This window comes from Canis lupus, chromosome X (assembly GCF_048164855.1).
Source record: "Canis lupus baileyi chromosome X, mCanLup2.hap1, whole genome shotgun sequence".
NCBI lineage: Eukaryota > Metazoa > Chordata > Mammalia > Carnivora > Canidae > Canis > Canis lupus.
The window spans coordinates 44446137-44466206 of record NC_132876.1 but is presented as its reverse complement, the minus strand read 5'-3'; the positions used below and the strand labels follow the sequence as shown (position 1 = coordinate 44466206).

Here is a 20070-nt window from a genome sequence, read left to right as displayed (position 1 = left end):
CAAAAGAAAGCTGGAGTATCCATATTTATATCAGACAAACTAAATTTTACAACAAAGCCTGTAACAGGAGATGAAAAAGGGCATTAATTTCATAATTAATGAATCTATCCGACAAGAAGATCCAATAATTATAAATATTTATGATCCTGACTTGGGAGCACCCAAATATATAAATCAACTAATAATAAAAATAAAATCATTGATACCAATACAATAATATAGAGGATTTTTTAGTGCCAATTTTAAATACAATTTTATTTAAGACATTGCATTTTCCACTTAACAATACAGTGCTTATAAAGTGCAATGTTTATTTCCTTTCCCTGTGCACATATTCCATATTCAAATATGAAGAATGCCCAGTATCTTTACTATAGCAGCTTGACTTTAAAACTGCAATGGAATTTGCTACAAATTTGGGTCCTTCAAATGTATGGAACAATATTAGACCTGTCATCAGGTTGGCTTAATCAACCTCTTCAATGGTAGGCTCAGAGGAGCCCCACCAGAGGGAGGAGCTCCACCACCAGGAAAGCCTCCAGGCATTCCTCCTGGCATGCCTCATGCACTCTGGTATAGCTTCGTAATGATGGGGTTGCAAAATTTCTCCAGATCTTTCTGCTGATGTTCAAATTCTTCCTTCTCTGCAGTCTGGTTCTTATCGAGCCAGTTGATTTCATTGCACTTGTCAAGAATCTTCTGTTTGTCTTCATCATTGATTTTGCCCTGAAGTTTTTCATCTTCAACAGTTACTTTCATGTTAAATGCATAAGACTCAAGTGAATTCTTGGAAGACATCTTGTCTCTCTGCTTCTCATCTTCCGCTTTGTACTTCTCAGCTTCCTGGACCATGCGCTCAATGTCCTTCTTGCTCAAGTGGCCCTTGTCATTAGTGATGGTAATCTTGTTCTCTTTTCATGTGCTCTTGTCCACAGCAGACACATTGAGGATACTATTAGTAACAATATCAAAAGTGACTTCAATATGAGGAATGCCACAAGGAGCTGGAGGTATGCCTGTGAGTTCAAACTTGCCAAGTAGGTTGTTATCCTTGGCCATAGCATGCTCACCCTCATAGACCTGAATAAGCACACCAGGATAGTTGTCAGAGTAGGTAGTAAAGGTTTGTGTCTGTTTGGTAGGAATGGTAGTATTGTACTTGATTAGCACAGTCATGACTCCTCCAGCAGTTTCAATACCACGAGAAAGTAGGGTGACACCCAATAGCAGCAAATCTTGAACATTTTCAGATTTGTCACCAGAAAGAATGGCTGCCTGGACAGCTGTACCATAATCAACAGCCTCATCAGGGTTGTTGCTCTTATTCAGTTCCTTTCTATTGAAGAAATCTTGCAGAAGTTTCTGAATCTTGGGGATATGGGTATAACCACCCACCAAAACAATATCACGGATCTGAGACTTGTCCAGCTTGGCATCCCGAACAGGTCAGCATTTAATTCTTCAAACTGGGCACGAGCAATAGAGGTATAGAAGTCAATTCCTTCATACAGAGAATCAATCTCAACACTGGCCTGGGTGCTGGAAGAAAGTGTATGCTTAGCCTGTTCGCATGCAGTATGGAGACAACGGACTGCCCTCTTGTTTTCGTTGATATCCTTCTTGTGTTTGTGCTTGAATTCTGCAATAAAATGGTTGAACATTCAGTTGTCAAAGTCTTCTCCACCAAAGTGGATGTCTCCAGCTGTGGACTTGACCGCAAAGATTCCATCTTCAATAATAAGGATTGACACATCAAAAGTGCCACCTCCTAAATCAAAGATCAACACGTTCCTTTCAGCTCCAACCTTCTTGTCTAAGCCATAAGCAATAGCAGCAGCAGTTGGCTCATTGATGATTCGAAGTACGTTGAGACCAGCAATAGTTCCAGCATCTTTGGTAGCCTGACGCTGAGAGTCATTGAAGTATGCAGGTACCGTGACAACTGCATTGGTAACAGTCTTTCCAAGGTAGGCCTCTGCAATTTCCTTCATCTTTGTCAGAACCATGGAGGACAACTCCTCTGGATAGAAACTTTTTGTCTTCCCTTTGTATTCTACTTGGACCTTAGGCCTGCCAGCATCATTCACCACCATGAAGGGCCAATGCTTCACATCAGATTGGACGACAGCATCATCAAATCTACATCCAATCAGGCACTTGGCATTGAAAACCATGATGGTGGAGTTCATCGCAACTTGATTCTTCGCAGCATCACCAATCAATCGTTCGGTGTCAGTGAAGGCAACAAAACTTGGAGTGGTTCAGTTTCCCTGATCATTGGCAATTATTTCCACTTTCGCATGCTGGAAGACACCCATGCAAGAGTAGGTGGTGCCAAGATCGATCCCAACTGCAGGTCCCTTTGACATAGTTGCTTCTGTATGGGCCGGCTCAGCTCAAGGAGAGAACAGCCATCTGCAGATCTGGCACAGCGTTCAATGAGAGAATAGTAGAGGATTTTAACACCCCTCTTATAGCAATGGAGAGATCATCTAAGCAGAAGATCAACAAGGAAACAAGGGCTTTGAATGACACACTGGACTAGATGTACTTAACAGATATATTCAAAACATTTCATCCCAAAGAAGCAGAATACACCTTTTCGAGGGCACATGGAACATTCTCCAAAATAGATCACAAACTGGGTCACATATCAGCCCTCAACCAGTACAAAAAGGTCAGGATCATACCATGCATATTTTCAGACCACAACCCTATGAAACTTGAATTCATCCAGAAGAAAAGATTCAGAAAAATCTCAAACACATGGAGGTTAAAGAGCATCCTACTAAATAAAGAATGAATGGGTTAACCAGGAAACTAAAAAAGAAATTTAAAAAAATAGAAGCAATTAAAACTGAAAACACAACTGTCCAAAACCCTTGGGATGCAGCAAAGGCAGTCATAAGAGGGAAATATATTGCAATACAGGCCTAACTCAAGCAGGAAAAGTCTATAGTACACAAACTAACCTTACACCTGAAGGAGCTAGAAAAGGAACAGCAAATAAATAAAGCCTAAAGCCAGCAGAAGAGGGGAAATAATAAAGATTAAAGCAGGAATAATTGATATAGAAACAAACAAAATAAAACCAGTAGAACAGATTAACAAAACTAAGAGTTTTTACTAATTTACTAAGTGTACTTAACTAATTCTTTGAGATAATTAATAAAATTCATAAATCCTTAGCCAAACTTATCAAAAAGAAAAGAGAAAGGACCCAAATAGATAAAATCATGAATGAAAGAGGAGAAATCACAACCAACAACACAAAGATACAAACAATTATAAGAGAATACTAGGAAAAATTTACGCCAACAAAGTCGCAACCTGGGAGACATGGACAAATTCCTAGAAATCTACAAACTACCAAAACTGAAACAAGAAGAAACAGAAATTTGAACAGAGCCATAACCAGAAAAGAAATTGAATCAGTAGTCAAAAATCTCCCAACAAGTAAAAGTCCTGGACCAGGTGGCTTCCCAGGGGAATTCTACCACACATTTAAAGAAGAGTTAATACCTATTATTCTCAAACTGTTCCATAAAACAGAAATAGAATGAAATCTTCCAAACTCACTCTATGAAACCAACATTACCTTGCATCGAAAACCAAAGACCCCACTAAAAAGGAGAATTACAGGCAAATATCACTGATGAACACGGATGCAAAAATTCTCAATAAAATACCAGCAAATCAGCAAATTGAATTCAACAGTACATTAAAAGAATTAATTTACCATTATTAAGTGGGATTTATTCCTGGGCTGCAGGGAGGTTCAATATTCTAAAATCAATTACCTTGATGCATCACATTAATAGGATAAGAACCATATGATCCTTTTAATAGATACAGAAAAGGCATTTGACAAAGTACAGCATCCTTTCTTGAAAAAAGCCCTGAACAAAGTAGGAATTCGGGGAACAAACCTCAACATTATATAGGCCATATACAAAAAGACCACAGCTAGTATCATCCTCAATGGGGAAAAACTGAGAGCCTTTCCCCTACAGCCAGGAACAAGACAAGGATGTCCACTCTCACCATTACTATTTATCATAGTGCTGGAAGTCTATGTTATACAACAAAAAGAAATAAAAGTCATCCAAATTGGCAAGAAATAAGTCAAATTTTCAATATTTGCAGATGACATGATATTCTATGAAAATCTGAAAGATTCTTTTAAAAAATGCTAGAACTCATACATGAACTCAGCAAAGTCACAGGGTGTAAAATCAATATGCAGAAACCTGTTGCATTTCTATACACCAATAACAAAACAGCAGAAAAAGAAATCAAAGAATCAATCCCATTTGCAATTGCACCAAAAACTATAGGATGATACCTAGGAATAAACCTACCAAAAGAGGAAAAAATTCTGAACACTGAAAACTCTAAACCATTTATAAAAGAAATTAAAGAGGACACAAGGAAATGGAAAGACATTCCATTCTCATGGACTGGAAGAACAAATACTGTTAAAATGCTTATACTACCCAAAGCAATCTGCACTTTTAATGCAATCCTTATCAAAATACCACCAGCATTTTTCATAGAACTAGAACAAACATTCCTAAAATCTGTATGGAACCACAAAAGACCCCAGACAGCCAAAGCATTCTGAAAAAGAAAAAAACTGGAGGCATCAAAATTCTGGACTTTAAGCTATATTGCAAGGCTGTAATCATCAAGACAGTATGGTACTGGCACAAAATCAGATACATTGATCAATGGAACATAATGGTCCTGAAATGAACCCACAACTATATGGTCAACTAATCTTTGACAGAACAAGAAAAAATATCTAATGGAAAAAAGTCTCTTCAACAAATTATCTTGGGGAAACTGGACAACAACATGCACTTGAAATGGAATGAAATGAACATGAAGTGAATGAAATGCACATGAAATGAATGAAACTGGACTACTTTCTTACACCATACACTAAAATAAATTCAAAATGGTTAAAACCTAAATGTGAGACAGGAAATCATCAACATCCTAAAGGAGAACATTAGCAGCAACTTTTTTGACCGCAGTCAGGCATAGCAACTTCTCACTAAACATGCTGCTGGCGGCAAGGGAAAGAAAAGCAAAAATGAACTATTGGGACTTCACCAATATATAAAGCTTCTGCTCAGCAAAGAAGATAATTAACAAAACTAAAAGGCAGCCTTTGGAATGGGAGAAAATATTTGCAAATGACATATCTGATAAAGAGTATCAAAAAACTATAAAGAACTTATCAAATTCAACACCCCAAAACCAAATAATCCAGTTAAGAAATGGGCTGAAGACATGAATAGGTATTTTCCAAAGAAGCCACACAGATGGCTTACAGCCCTATGAAAAGATGCTCAACATCACTTATCATCAGGGAACTATAAATCAAAATCACAATTCGGTACCACTTCACATCTGTCAGAATGGCTAAAATTAAAACACAAGAAGCAACAGATGTTGGCAAAGATGTGGAGAAGGGAGAATCCTCTTGCACTTTTAGTGGGAATGCAAAGTGGTGCAGTCACTCTGGAGAACAGTATGGAGGTTCCTCAGAAAGTTAGAAATAGAGCTACCCTATGATCCAGCAATTGCACTACTAGGTATTTATCCAAAAGACACAAAAACACAGATTTAAAGGATTACTGCACTGATATTTTTGGTAGCATTATCAACAATAACTGTACTATGAAGAGTACAAATGTCCATCAACTGAGGAATAGAAAAGATGTGGCGTATAATTACAGTAGAGTATCACTTAGCTATCAAAAAGAATGAAATCTTGCCATTTGCAATGACGTGGATGGAGCTATTAGTATTATGCTAAGTGAAATAAGTCAGTCAGAGAAAGACAAATACCATATTATCTCACTTATATGTGGAATTTAAGAAAGAAAACAGATGAGCATATGGGAAGGGGGAAAAGAAAAAAGGAGAGAGGGAAACAACCATAAGAGATGCTTATCAACATAAAACAAACCAAGGGTTGATGGACGGAGATAGGTGAAGGATGGGTTAGATGGGTGATAAGTATTAAAAAGGGCACTTGTTGTTATGAGAACTGGGTGTTGTATGTTTAAGTGATGAATCACTGAATTTTGCTCCTGAAACCAATATTGCACTGTATGTCAACGAATTAAAATTTAAATAAAAAATAAAGATACCTTAAAAAATCAATACATTTTTGAATTTGCATATTGGTCAACAATTATATGCAAATATCTTAATTTCTCTCTTGAGTGAAGTTTAATACAGAGCCACAGGTAATCTATAAATACATCTTTTGTAATAAAATTAAAACCATTATTACAGACATACGTATAAAAGGTACTTTTAAACTTTGAAAGACATTTGCTGTAAAATTATTGTAACAGTGTATAATACCACCAGCAGTGTGCTTTTTTCTACATACTTTAAGTATTAAGTTTATTTTTAATGCTAGTATAAGGAATAGGCAAACATTAATTTTATATCATTATTTGCACATGCATATTTAGAGATTTAATGAGGACAATTAATGAGGGTGCCTGAGTGGCTCAGTGGTTGGGTGTCTGCCTTTGACTCAGGTCCTGATCCTGAGATCCTGGGATCGAGTCCCACATCGGGATCCCCGCAGGAAGCCTGCTTCTTGGTATGCCTATGTCTCTGCCTCTCTGTTTCTCTCATGAATAAATAAATAAAATATTTTAAAAAATAATGAGGATGATCATCTCCCTCCTTTTATACTTACAACTAAAAAATCTTAGACATAATATAACAAATAAGAAGGAAAAAAAAGCTGATCATTGGAAACTAGAAGACAAATTGACTAGGGAACTTGGGATTTAAAGGACACAACAAGTGAGGTACTTTAGTTGCCTTATTGCCTCCCATATGCACCAGACAGTCATTGCAAAAGCATCCAACTCTGAAACACCAACAAGCGCAGACAAAAATAAACACAAGTTCAAAGAAAAGGCTATCCCTCCTGGCCAGGCCATAGATAAGTATGGCTTAACAACAGAAAAAATTTTTGACAATACTCACGCTATTTCAGTGAAACACAATGAGAAACCACCTTCAATCCCACAGTTCCTGTTCAGTGGGGTGAACAGGAAGTGGATTGTCCATTCTACTTACCTACCCTCTGAAATTAGTTGTACTCTGATTTTCCCACCTGATGGTGTCAGTGAGGTTGGTCAAGAAGTTAATCCATGCTCTACCTGGCAGAAACAGGCAGCACTATGATTCCTCAGCCAGTTGGTGGAAGGTCTAGCAGGCAGCTAATTTTCTATCTTCATTCCCTGCAGAAATAAGTAGTGCTCTAGTACATCTGCCAGGGCACACTGACAACAAATGGTGACCAGAGTCTCCAACCCCACCTGGCATCAACAATGCTGAACAAGACAATGTAAGTCAGAAGTAGTAAGCATTCTTCTCTCTCCATCCCTGAGGACAGTGAGGTACATTGGGGAGCTAAACCTCCATATCCACCCAGCAGCAACAAGAATGAACAAGAATGTATAAAGCAGAGCTTGTTAGCAACCCTGTCCTCTCTGGTGTTGGTGAGGCCCAGCATGTATCTGTGTTCCTGTGTCACCCATCTGCAATAAGTATGAGTCAATGCCCCACTTTTGCAGAGTGGTGTTGGTAAAATTGAGGTAGAAGCTGAACATACATATAGCCTGAGCCTTACACTACACCTCAACAGGGTGAGAGCCTACTTAAAATTAAGATGAAACAGGATACAAAGTCTCATAATATGTAGGATATCCAGGATACAGCTGGAAATCATTCCAAACATACCACGAACCAGAAAAAACACAAAACAGATAATAGACAATACACAGAGCCAACACCAAGAGAATGAGCTGTTGGAATTATCTGAGAAGGATTTAAAGTAGCCATCACCTGGGTGGCTCAGTGGTTGAGCGTCTGCATTTAGCTCAGGGTGTGATCACGGAATCCTGGGATGGAGTCCCACATGGGGTTCCTGCAGGGACCCTGCTTCTCCCTCTGCCTATGTATCTGCCTCTCTCTGTATCTCTCATGAATGAATGAATGAATGAATGTTTAAATATCCTTTAAAAAGCCATCATAAAAAGGCTTAAACAAGCAACTAAAAATAATCTTAAAACAAATGAAAACAAAGAGAATCCCAGTAAAGAAATAGAAGTCACATAATAGAACAAAACATAAATTTTAGAAATGAAAACACAATAATTGAAATAAAAACCACATGAGTGGGCTCAATAACAGAGACAAGATTATAGAGCGCAGAATCATAAATTTTCAGACAGGTTAATAGAACTTGCCTAATCTGGACAAAACAGTGAAAATAGACTGAATAAAATGAACAGTTTTAGTGATTTGTGGGACAGCAGCAAATTATTCAACATTCAAAAAAAATCCAACATCCATAATATTGAAGTCTCAGAAGAAGAGAGTGGAATTGAGAACATATTCTGGGAAATAATAGCTGAAAAATCCCCTAATTTTTGAAAGATATAAAACTATAGATTCAAGTTGCTGGAAGAATCCCAAATATGATAAATAACTTCACACCAACACACAAAATAATTAAACTTTTGAAAACTAAGGAAAGAAACGTATTGAAAGAAGCCAGAGAGAATACAGTAACAGTGGATTTCTTATCTGAAACCACAGGAGGCCAAAAAGAAGTGGCACAACATTTTCCAAGCACTGAAAGAAAGGAATTGTCAGCTATGAATTCTATTTCTGGGAATAATATCCTTTATGAATGAGGGGAAAATATAGATGTTCTAAGACACAGGAAAGCTAAGTATTTTTTCTATAAGCATATGTAATTATTTTACAGAAAAATGTTGGCAATGAAGACATTATAATCCTATTGTATCTCATGCTCTCAGCTCCTTTTTCCATCCTTCTGTATTAAAGGTGATCGAAACCCATAAACTAATTTTCCCAGGGCCCCTTTCCTATTTGGCATCTTCTAGACTATGTCAATGAAAGGTACTGTTAGGAGATTAGAAGGTAGGAGAAAGAGAGAAGAGATTGTTCCTTTTCTTTTTTCTTTTCTTTGCTTTTCTGTTCTATTCTGTTCTTTAATTTTCTTTCCTTTATCTTTTCCTCTGCTTTCCTTTCTTTTTCTTTTCTTTCCTATTGTTTTCTTGCCACACTTCCCGAAATTACAGCAGATACAGTGGGGAGGTTGGTTTCTCAGCAGGAACACAGGCTCCTCAGTGGAAGTGGAGTCTCCTTGGTTACCGCTCAGGCAGAAAGGTCCCAGCTATGGTGGTTAAGTCACAGATGCTCTAGCAGCCTAGGCAGCTGTGTGCTTCTGGCTCTGGCCTTAACAATAGCAGTGGGAGTTCCAGAAGCCTTGGTAACACAACACTTGTATGCTCTAATCCCCACAGCTTTAGGGTACTCATGGACTTTGATTCTGGTGAGAAAAGTGGCAGGTGACTTTTAGCTTTTGGATTTCTGTAACATCAGTGCTGCTCTCCCTTGCACACGAGTATGGACATACATACCTACACTTTACAATAAATTAATAATGATTAGAATATGTTCATCTCAGGGTATTATGACAGTACTCTTATACTTCTTTTCTTTCAAGTATATTCCATGCTTGAGGCCTCTGTAACATCTTTTCTCCTCATTCTCCTATCTTTATTGCATTCTCATTGACAAGATTCCTTCTTTGAATCCCTGGTGAACATAGATGCAATCAATCTCAACAAAATACTAGCAAACCAGGACACCTGGGTGGCTTAGTGGTTTAACATCTGACTTCTGCTCGGGGCATGATCCTGGAGTTCTAGGATCACGTTCCACATTGGGCTCCCCGCAGGGAGCCTGCCTTTCCCTCTGCCTATGTCTGCCTCTCTCCCTGTGTCTCTCATGAATGGATAAATAAAATCATTAAAAAAAATACTAGCAAACCAACTCCAACAATACATTAAAAAATATCATTCTCCATGACCAAGTAGAATTTACTCCTGGGTTGCAAAGGTGGTTCAATATTCACAAATCAATCAATGTGATACATGACATTAATAAAAGAAAATATAAGAATCATATGATCCTTTCAATAGATCCAGAAAAAAGCATTTGACAAAGTACAACATCCATTCATGATAAAAAAAAAACCCTCACCAAAATAGTTTTAGAGGGAACATACCTCAACCTAATAAAGGACATATATGAAAAACCCACAGCTAATACCATCCTCAATGGGGAAAAAAACCAGAGCTTTTTCTCTATGGTTAGGAATAAGACAGGTATGTTCTCTTTCTCACCACCATTATTTAACATAGTACTGAGAGTCCCAGCCACAGCAAAGAGAATAAAAAGAAATAAAAGACATCCAAGTTGATAAGGAAGAATTCAAACTTTTGGTATTTGCAGATGACATGGTAGTCTATGTAGAAAACCCAAAAGACTCCATCAAAAAACTGATAGAGCTGATGATTGATTTCAGTAAAATCGCAGGTTACAAAATCAATGTACAGAAATCTGCTGCATTTCCATAAACCTATAACGAAGCAGCAGAAGAGGAAATTAAGGAATCAATCCCATTTGCAATTGTACCAAAAATAATAAAGTACCTAGACTCAAACCTAACCAGAGATTAAAGACTTATATTCTGAAAACTGTAAAATATACACTGAAGAAAGAAATTAAAGAAGACACAAAGAAATGGAAATATATTACATGCTCATGGATTGAAATAACAAATATTGTTAAAATGTCTATATTACCCAAAGCAATCTTCACATTTAATACAATCCCTATAAAAATACCAACAAAATTTTTCACAGAGCTAGAACAAACATTCCTAAAATTTGTATGGAACCACAAAAGACTCTAGATAGTCAAAGCAACCTTGAAAAAGAAAAGCAAAGCTGGAGGCATCACAATTACAGGCTTTAAGTTATATTCCAAAGCTCCAGTGATCAATACAGTATGGCACTGACACAGAAATATACACATAGGTCAATAGAACAGAATACAAAACTAAAAATGGACCCACAACTATATAGTCAATTAATCTTTGACCAAGCAGAAAAGAATATTCAATGGGGAAAAGACAGTCTCTTCCACAAATAGTGTTGGGAAAACCGGACAGCAACATGCAGAAGAATGAAACTAGACCACTTTCTTACACGATACACAAAAACAAACTCAAAATGGGCTAAAGACCTAAATATGAGACAAGAAAGTATAAAAATTTTAGAAGAGAGCACAGGCAGTGATTTCCTGATATTGATCATAGCAACATCTTTCTAGATATGTCTCCTGAGACAAGGAAAACAAAAGCAAAAATAAACTATTGGGACTTCATCAAAATAAAAAGCTTCTGGATGTGATATATGTATATATATATATATATATATATATATATACACATACATATATATACATACACATATATATATATACATACATAATGAAACACTACTCAGCCATAAATAAAATCATTAAAATCAAATGAAATCTTGTCATTTGCAATGATGTGGATGGAACTAAAGGGTACTATGCAAAGTAAAATAAATGAATCAGAATAAATGAATCAGAGAAAGACAATTATATGATCTCACTCATATGTGGAATTTAAGAAACAAAACAGGATCTTAGGGGAAGAGAGGAAAAAATAAAACAAGATGAAATCAGAGTGAGAGACAAACCATAAGAGACTTTTAGTCATAGGAAACAAACTGAGGGTTGCTGGAATGGGGGTGGGGAGATGGTGTAATTGGGTGATGGACATTAAGGAGGGCACCTGATGTAATGAGCACTGGGTATTACATAATACTTATGAGTCACTGACCTCTACCTCTGAAATTAATAATACATTATATGTTAATTAACTGTATTTAAACTAAAAATTAAAATAATATAGGAATAAAAAAGGGGGGAAAAACAACTTCTGCACCGTGAAGGAAATAGTCAACAAAACTAAAAGGCAACCTACAGACTGGGAGAAGATATTTGTAAATGGCATATCTGATAAAGAATTTTTATCCAAAATATATAAAGAACTCATATATTCATCCTTCCTCAGCTACGGGAGCTTGTAGTTCAGAAATAGTTGGACTTGGTACTATGGAGAAATCTTTGGTTGCATATGAGAGTTCAGAGGAGAAGAAACTGGCAGAATACAAATGTAACACCATCACAGCAATTGAACTAAAGTTAGTTCATTTTCCTGAAGGTCTTCAGAATGACATTAGAACTTTCTTTCTTGAATATACCCATCACCTCTTTGGGGATAATGAAACTGCTTTTGGTTACAAGAGTTTGAAGATCCTGTTATACTATATTGCTAGTAGCCTGTCAACAATGTTCCATGTTGAGTATGCATCTAAAGTTGATAAAAACTTTGTGTAAAGGCTTATGATGCAAAAGGCAAAACTGAACAAATAGTTCTACCTGGATTTTGTACAAACATGAATGATTTTTCTCTATTTGCTGGAAAAATAAGTTGATTTCAAGCCATTTGAAACCTTCCTCCATACATACTCTGGACTCAGTCCAACAGGAGCAGAAAATTTTACCTTTCAGATATACAAGGCTTACATGACATGTAGAGGCTTTTGAGAATATCATGAAAAGCTTCAGACCTTTTTGATGTGGATTATTGAAACTGCTAGCTTTATTGACATGGATGATGAAAGATGACACTACTTTCTAGTATTTGAGAAGTATAATTAAGGATGGAGATATGCTCTTTGCAACCATAGGCTACATGATAGTCTGTAATTACTATGTGTACCCAGATAAAACCTAACCCACTGTAAGTCAGATGCTGATACTGACTCCATTTCAAGGTCAAGGCCAGGCAGTGTTCAACTTCTCGAAACAGTTCATAGGATACTACATTACATCTCCTCCTGTTCTTGATATTACGAAGGAAGATTCATCCAAAAGTTATGTGAAATTAAGAGACTTTGTGCTTGTGAAGCTTTGTTCAGATTGCCCTGTTTTTCTCAGGAAAAGTTGATGCAAGGATTCAATGAAGATATGGCAAGAGAGGCACAACAGAAGTTCAAAATAAATAAGCAACATGCTAGATGGATTTATGAAATTCTTTGAATACTGGTAACTGTCATGAGTGATGCTGAACAATACAGAAGCTATAAACTGAACAATACAGAATCTATAAACAGCATTAAGTGATGCTGAACAATACAGAAGCTATAAAGTGGACATGCCTGTATAAGAAAAAGCAGAGAGATCTTGCAAAAATGAGAAAATGTCTCAGACCAAAAGAACTGACAAACCAGATGAATCAAATAGAAATAAGCATGTAACATGAACAGTTGGAAGAAAGCTTTCAGGAACTTGTGAAAGATTACCAGTAGCTATTGAATACTTCATTCAAGAGTAAAGATTATTCTGCTCTGTACAGGAAGTTAGCAAATTTCTGTACATTGTGGAAAAGCTAATGACTTTAACTTTATCTTGTAACATTTTTCTTACATTAAAAGTTATCTATCTTATCTTTAGTTGAATATTTTTTGGAGTCTATGAGCATATATTACATTTAAAAACATATATAGTTTCTGATATACCACTGCAATTGCTTCCCTTCTTAGCAGTGTAATAAATGCTCAGTTCCAATAAAAAAAGAACTTGTACAATTCAGCACCAAAGAAATGAATAATCCACTTAAAAAATGAGCAGAAGTCATGAATAGATTTTTCCAAAGAAGACATCCAGATGGCCAACAGACACATGAAAAGATGCTCAGCATCAGTCATCAACAGGGAAATACAAATAAAAACACAATGAGATAAGATCTCACACCAGTCAGAATAGCTAAAATCAACAACACAAGAAACAGCAAGTGTTGGTGAGGATATGGAGAAAAAGAAACCCTCTTGCACTGTTGGTGGGAATGCAAACTGGTGCAGCCACTCTGGAAAACAATATGGAGGTTCCTCAAAGAGTTAAAAATAGATCTACCCAGGGTTCTTGGGTGTCTCAGTGGTTGAGAGTCCTGGGATAGAGTCCTACATTGGGCTCCTCTCGAGGAGCATGCTTCTCCCTCTGCCTGTGTCTGCCTTCTCTCTCTGTGTCTCATGAATAAATAAATAAAATCTTTTTTAAAAAGAGAAGTACACTACAATCCAGCAATTGCACTACTAAGTATTTACCTAAATAATACAGAAATACTAATTCAAAGGGATATACCCACCCCCAATGTTTATAGTGATATTATCTACAATAGCTGAATTATGGATAGAGCTCAAGCGTCTATTGACAGACGAGTGGATAAAGAAGATGTGATATATATAATATATATATATAATATATATATATCACTGAATATTACTCAGCCATAAAAGAGACTGGAATCTTGCCATTTGCAATGATGTGGATGGAACTAGATAGTACTATGCTAAGTGAAATAAGTCGGAGAAAGACAAATACCATATGATTTCACTTATATGTGGAATTTAAGAAACAAAAGAAATGAGCAAATGGGGGAAAGAGAGAGAGGCATACCAAATAAACTGATGGTTACCAGAGGGGAGATGGGAGGGAAGGATGGGTGAAATAGGTAATAGGGATTAAGGAGTGCACTTATTGTGATGAGCACCCAGTGTTGTATGGAAGTGTTGAATCATGAAATTGTACACCAGAAACTAATATTACACTGTATGTTAACCAACTGAAACTTAAATAAGAAAACTTTTTAAAATTCCTCCTTTGATATAAACATTTCTTTGCTGATTTTTCTGCTCTGTCCTGTCCTTAATCCAGTATCTTCAAATATTGCCCATTCAAAACAAAGTTTCATACCTCCCTGGAGTTATAGGAGGAAAAGACAAGGGAACCAACGGTGAGAGCAATTAGTAACCCTAAAACAAAAGAGTCTTATTAAAACCACTGCTTTAGTAGAAAACCATGAATTAAACCCAGACCACTCAATGGCCCAAGGACTCTTCCAGAGCATAGAAAATCCATGCTGGATTTCTCATCTATATTTACATATATTAATAGACCATGTGTATCTTCATATACTCAGTAGTTCATTTGGGGCTTTTTTTTCTCTTTCTTTTATTCTTGCTATGCCTTAATTAGCCTCTTGCTATACACCTAGGTAGGTTAGTGCTAAACACTTTTAATCATTGTCACTTTGTTTATATGGCTTCAAACACTTACACTTCTTTTTCAGAAGTTTCCTGGAATTCTCAGATGTTTCCATTTCAAGTGAACTATTTTGATTACTTGTATCAACCCCAGAGGTAGGTTTTAAGATTACTCAGATTTTATATTTATGTACTCAGGAAACTAAGGTACATACAAGTTATGGAACTTACGATCACATAACTAATAAGTGGTAGAGCTGGGAAATAAATTTTGATCAGATTGCCTATTATATTGAGAATATCAAATATGTAACCATCCTGGAATAAACCCCCTTGACGATTTATAAAGGCTAGATTGTAGGTCTTGTGAATCGTCTCATACGTATATTTTTAAGAGAAAATGATGATGACCTCTATTTAATGTACGTATGAGAATAATTCTGATCCAACCTAGTCCTTCTTTTATGAGTCCTCTGGAGAGTCAAATGACTCCTTGCTTTAGAGTCCTCAAGAAAAACCACAGGGGTCGTGCACTTTGCTTGTTAATCCCAAGAAGAGCTGTGTCTGTACTGCAACTCCAACCTGCTATCTCAGAGTGGGACAAGAGCTGGTTGTTGTTGTTTTTTTCAATTACCTATGCACTGTGATAATGTAGTTGTCAGGTCTTCAGCAATTTTACTTACATTTTTTAAAAATCTTATTGTCAAATTACTTTAAGAAGTGGTCAACTCAGTTTCACTAGCCATTTGCTGTATGTAGACTTTTTTTTTGTATCAACTCAGGAACACAAAATCTCCAAAATGAGGCAAACTTAAACTTGTATCTCTGTGGGCAGTGTATCAGAGGAGTTTCATCTCTCTCCACTGGAAACACTTTGTCCTTCACCACCATGTTCCCACACATTTGACCAGAAATTTCTCAGCCCCTTTTGGCCCTGACAGTAACTCACTGACTAGTTTCTCTTTCTCTATACCTAAGTGCTCAACTCCAGGAAGCTCTTTTCTTCTGCTCTTGCACAGAAGGTGGGCAACCAGTATACATTCTTATGGCCATGCTATTTGCTTATGGCCTGTGTTGGATATTGGTCTAAGGCCTATGCCTTAGCCATTGTTACACACTTTGTATATTATCTGATAAAAATTTGCTTTAAATGAATTTATCTATAAGGTGTCAAATTTTATTAACTCACCAGGAAGGGAAACAAGATGACAAAGTCATTTAAATGAGAGTGCGCCAGGTCAGAAAGGATTTTGAAATGGAATGATTACAAACATGGGAACCAGGAATGCTTACATAAACAAGTAGATTTTTATACTAATCAAAGTTTCCTTTCACAAAGTCTTAAAGACATAATGTCCTTAAACACATAATGTTCCAATTATTACCAAGGAAGCTTGTAGCAGGATGGTACATGCTATCAGTAAGAAGATAACAAGCAGGTGCATTTAAGTAGCAAATGTTAGGAATGTATCTGCCATAGATTGGGGCTTTGTTTTATCCTCCAGCAATAGTGCATAATAGGAACATCTATCAGGAAAGCATGAAACATAGTCAACAGGGATTGGAAACAGGTCACTGAATAATGTTAGTGTCAGTAATTTTTTTCAAGCTGAAACAAAGATGCAGAATATATAGTTTGCTCATTTCTCATTTGGGGACAATTTCTTTTCTTTGTCACTCCATTTGGTTTTCTCCTCCACAAAGCAATAATCATTCTCATTTTAACTTACTGTTTGAGTAACCATTTTGTACAATTTTTGAATATAGCAAAAAGTAGATATAGGCTTACTTTATATATCACTATTACCATCATGATTATCATAAAGGTTTTTACTTATATTATTCCTTTAATTCAGTTTCCAGCCTTTAGGAAAATTTTCCAAATAAAATTCCAAAGTAAATCGATCTTAATGGTAATAGTTTAATTCTGTTTATAAACCTGGGCTCTAAGAGTGTGTTCTTTTTACACATACCCTCAGATACTCACATAACTGCATCAATAATGTTATTAAATATACATATTCCTTCTTATTGTATAATTAACAACTTTTGGAGTGAGAAGCTGCCATGACCTGATAACTTTTGCTGGAAGAGTATGAAATGAATACAAAGCTTTGTTTTATCTTTCTTAAAATTTTGTTTATTTGTTTGAGAGAGAGTGAGAGAGTAAGAGCAGAGGGAGAGAATCTTCCAGCAGACTCCCAGCTGAGCATGGAGCCCTCTGTAGGGCTTGATCTCACAACCCTGAGATCATGACCTGAGCCAAAACCAAAAGTTGGATATTTAAACCACTCAAGCACCCCGAAAGCTCTGTTTTAAATGGTCCCTATTTCTTCGGAAATGCCCTTTAGTATTATTATCTTATTTTTACCTCATCCCAAGCTATAGAACAAGGGCTAAGAAATTCACCTCCATCTGTTTGCAATACCTGTTACTGTGCAGCCGTCCCCTAAGAACTTTCCAGATTTCCAAGGTTCCTGACCTGCCAGAAAAGATATTCTTTACTATCTGTGAGGCAGAGACCCTTTGGATAACAAAGCAAGTACCAGACAGTTTCCTGAAAGTTCTCTTTAGGTATGGTTATCAAGTGTAATATTTGTTTCTTGATGGAAGGCTTGTTAATTTTAATTAGGTGATTTTACCCTCAAATGTGACATTTCTTGTATGGTGACAAATTTGATTTGATATCTGATAAAATATATGATTGTTAAAATTACTTTTGTCAACTTTAGATGTAGACATTAATAAGATTACACACACTTTACAGATGAAGAAAATGAGACATCCAAAAGTTAAGGAACTTATTTAAGATTATATGACTAATAAGTAGCAGAATTGACAAATAAGTTCATATCTAACAGTCTGCTTGTCATAATGGAAATATCCAACATGTAAGCATCTTGCCATATGCCTCCCCAGCAATATGCAAAGAGTGGGCCTTTCAAACAGTCTCCTATATATCTAGAGTCACCATCTTTAAGGCTTTTTATTCCCCTGAAAATTCATATTTACGGTCTGTTCTTACATTAAAATGTCATAATATAAATATACAGGATATTTTGTGTTTCTGAATTCTAATGGACTACACTCCATACTGCAATATTCTGTAGAATTTAGCCTGTTGAATCCTAAAATTTGATGACATGAGCTAAAACATTCTTAGCATGGAGTTTTTGGAGAATCACTTAAATTTCCTATCACTTAAGGAGTGAGATACTTCTCCTAACCTATGATTTTGAGAGTTAGAATTCAAAAAAGAGGAGGAAGAAGAAGAAAAGGAGAAGAAAGAGAAAAACTTTGCAGTATAAGACTGTGTGAATAGAGAATATGAAGCACAATACCTAAAACATCCCAATGCAAACAATCACCATTAGATTTTTCTTATTAATTTCATTTAGTCCTCCCATAGTCACTGTAAGTAATTGTTTTTTTCCATTCCTCTTGGAGCAGCAGTCTTACCTCTTGAAGTTTGCTCCTGAGTCAGATAATCTTGGGAAACTTGAATCTCCTGTCTTTTATAAAATCCATTTCATTGCAGCTCTAAGGTTAACTTTCTTGGAACTTTCTTCCACTATACCCAACCATGTATCTGTAGCTTATAACAAGGTTCATGTGTGCAGGGGAGGAAGATACAAGATCGACAGGCTTTGGTTAACTTATTAGAGTGATCGAATATATCAGGATAGGAGTCTGGATTTCCCTATTGGGTAAAATATGTAAATATATGGACCTAACCATGACCTTTTCTTAGAGACTTAGGCAATATTTGTTAAAAGTAACTGTAAAACATTTTATGAATTATGACTGACAAACTTCTAGGACTTTAAAAACCTTCGCATTGATCGAATCCCACGTCGGGCTCCCTGCATGGAGCCTGCTTCTCCCTCTGCCTCTGCCTCTGCCTCTCTTTCTCTCTATGTATTTCTCATGAATAAATAAATAAAAACCTTTAAAAAATTTAAAAAAAACCTTCCCATAAAGTGTGGAGCACAATCATCACTAATAAGCAGAGAATAATGACCTAGTGATGAAATCTTATACAGAAATTTGTAAAAAGTTGTTGTGTCTGACCATGCACAAAAGAACATACTTCTACATACCCAGAAGAGGCAGTTACTGAAAAATATTTACATCATTAGTACTTTAGCTCTACAAAATTAACCTAGGAGTTGATTTTCTCTCTTTGATTTGACAGTTTTTCTGTAATGCATATCTGAAAAGAAAATAGTAGTTATTCTAACACTGTGGATCCAATTACAAAATAAAAAGCTTACCAAATATACTTGAGTCTGTTTTCCATTTCGCCTTTTATGATGTGAGAGTATAAACCTTTTGTATTGTCTTCTAGCCATCTAGAAACTGCCAAAAATGATTTGTGTGTAAGAGACAACCTGACAGTTTTATTACTCTAAATTTAGGGTTAGATTTTGGAGAAGAAAATAACAAAAGGGTCTATTAGGGGAAACAGGCTGCTCAATTAAAATTAGAACATAGTTACCTAAGAATAAGGAACAGCTTTATCATTGGCTACCTTGTTAACCAGAGTAACAATGCAACACTTAGAATAAACACAGCACCTGAAGTTAATAGAATATCATATGTCAACTACACTTCAATAAAAAAGAACTGTAAAATAAAATAAACATAGCCGAAAGAAGCATAACAATAGTAAAAATTTTAGCTTTTCTTTAAATGCAGAATCTATGAATATGGTAAGAGGCAATGTAAAAGGATACAGATGAACTATTTTGAGTTGAAAATATGCATGCAGGTGAGGTATATTAAATCTTTTTGCAATCTGGATAGAATATATGAAAAATAAATAACTCTATATGATCTCATTGTGAAGGTAAATTGTATATTCTAAGATCATTTTTTCATTTTAACTGTTTGGCCCTCTCCTTTCTATTATTCCTCCGTTGCTCTTCTTTATTTTTATTTTTTTAAGGATTATTTATTTATTTATTCATGAGAGAGAGAGAGAGAGAGAGGCAGAGACACAGGC

At 36.0% G+C, this 20070-nt stretch overlaps 2 pseudogenes; one reads left to right on the top strand and one right to left on the bottom strand.

Annotated features, from left to right (window-relative positions):
• Positions 1 to 226: 226 nt before the first annotated feature.
• LOC140627155 (heat shock cognate 71 kDa protein-like) lies at positions 227 to 2384 on the bottom strand (annotated as a pseudogene).
• Positions 2385 to 9393: 7009 nt separating this feature from the next.
• Positions 9394 to 13331, top strand: LOC140628451 (histone acetyltransferase type B catalytic subunit-like; annotated as a pseudogene).
• The last annotated feature ends 6739 nt before the right edge of the window (positions 13332 to 20070 follow it).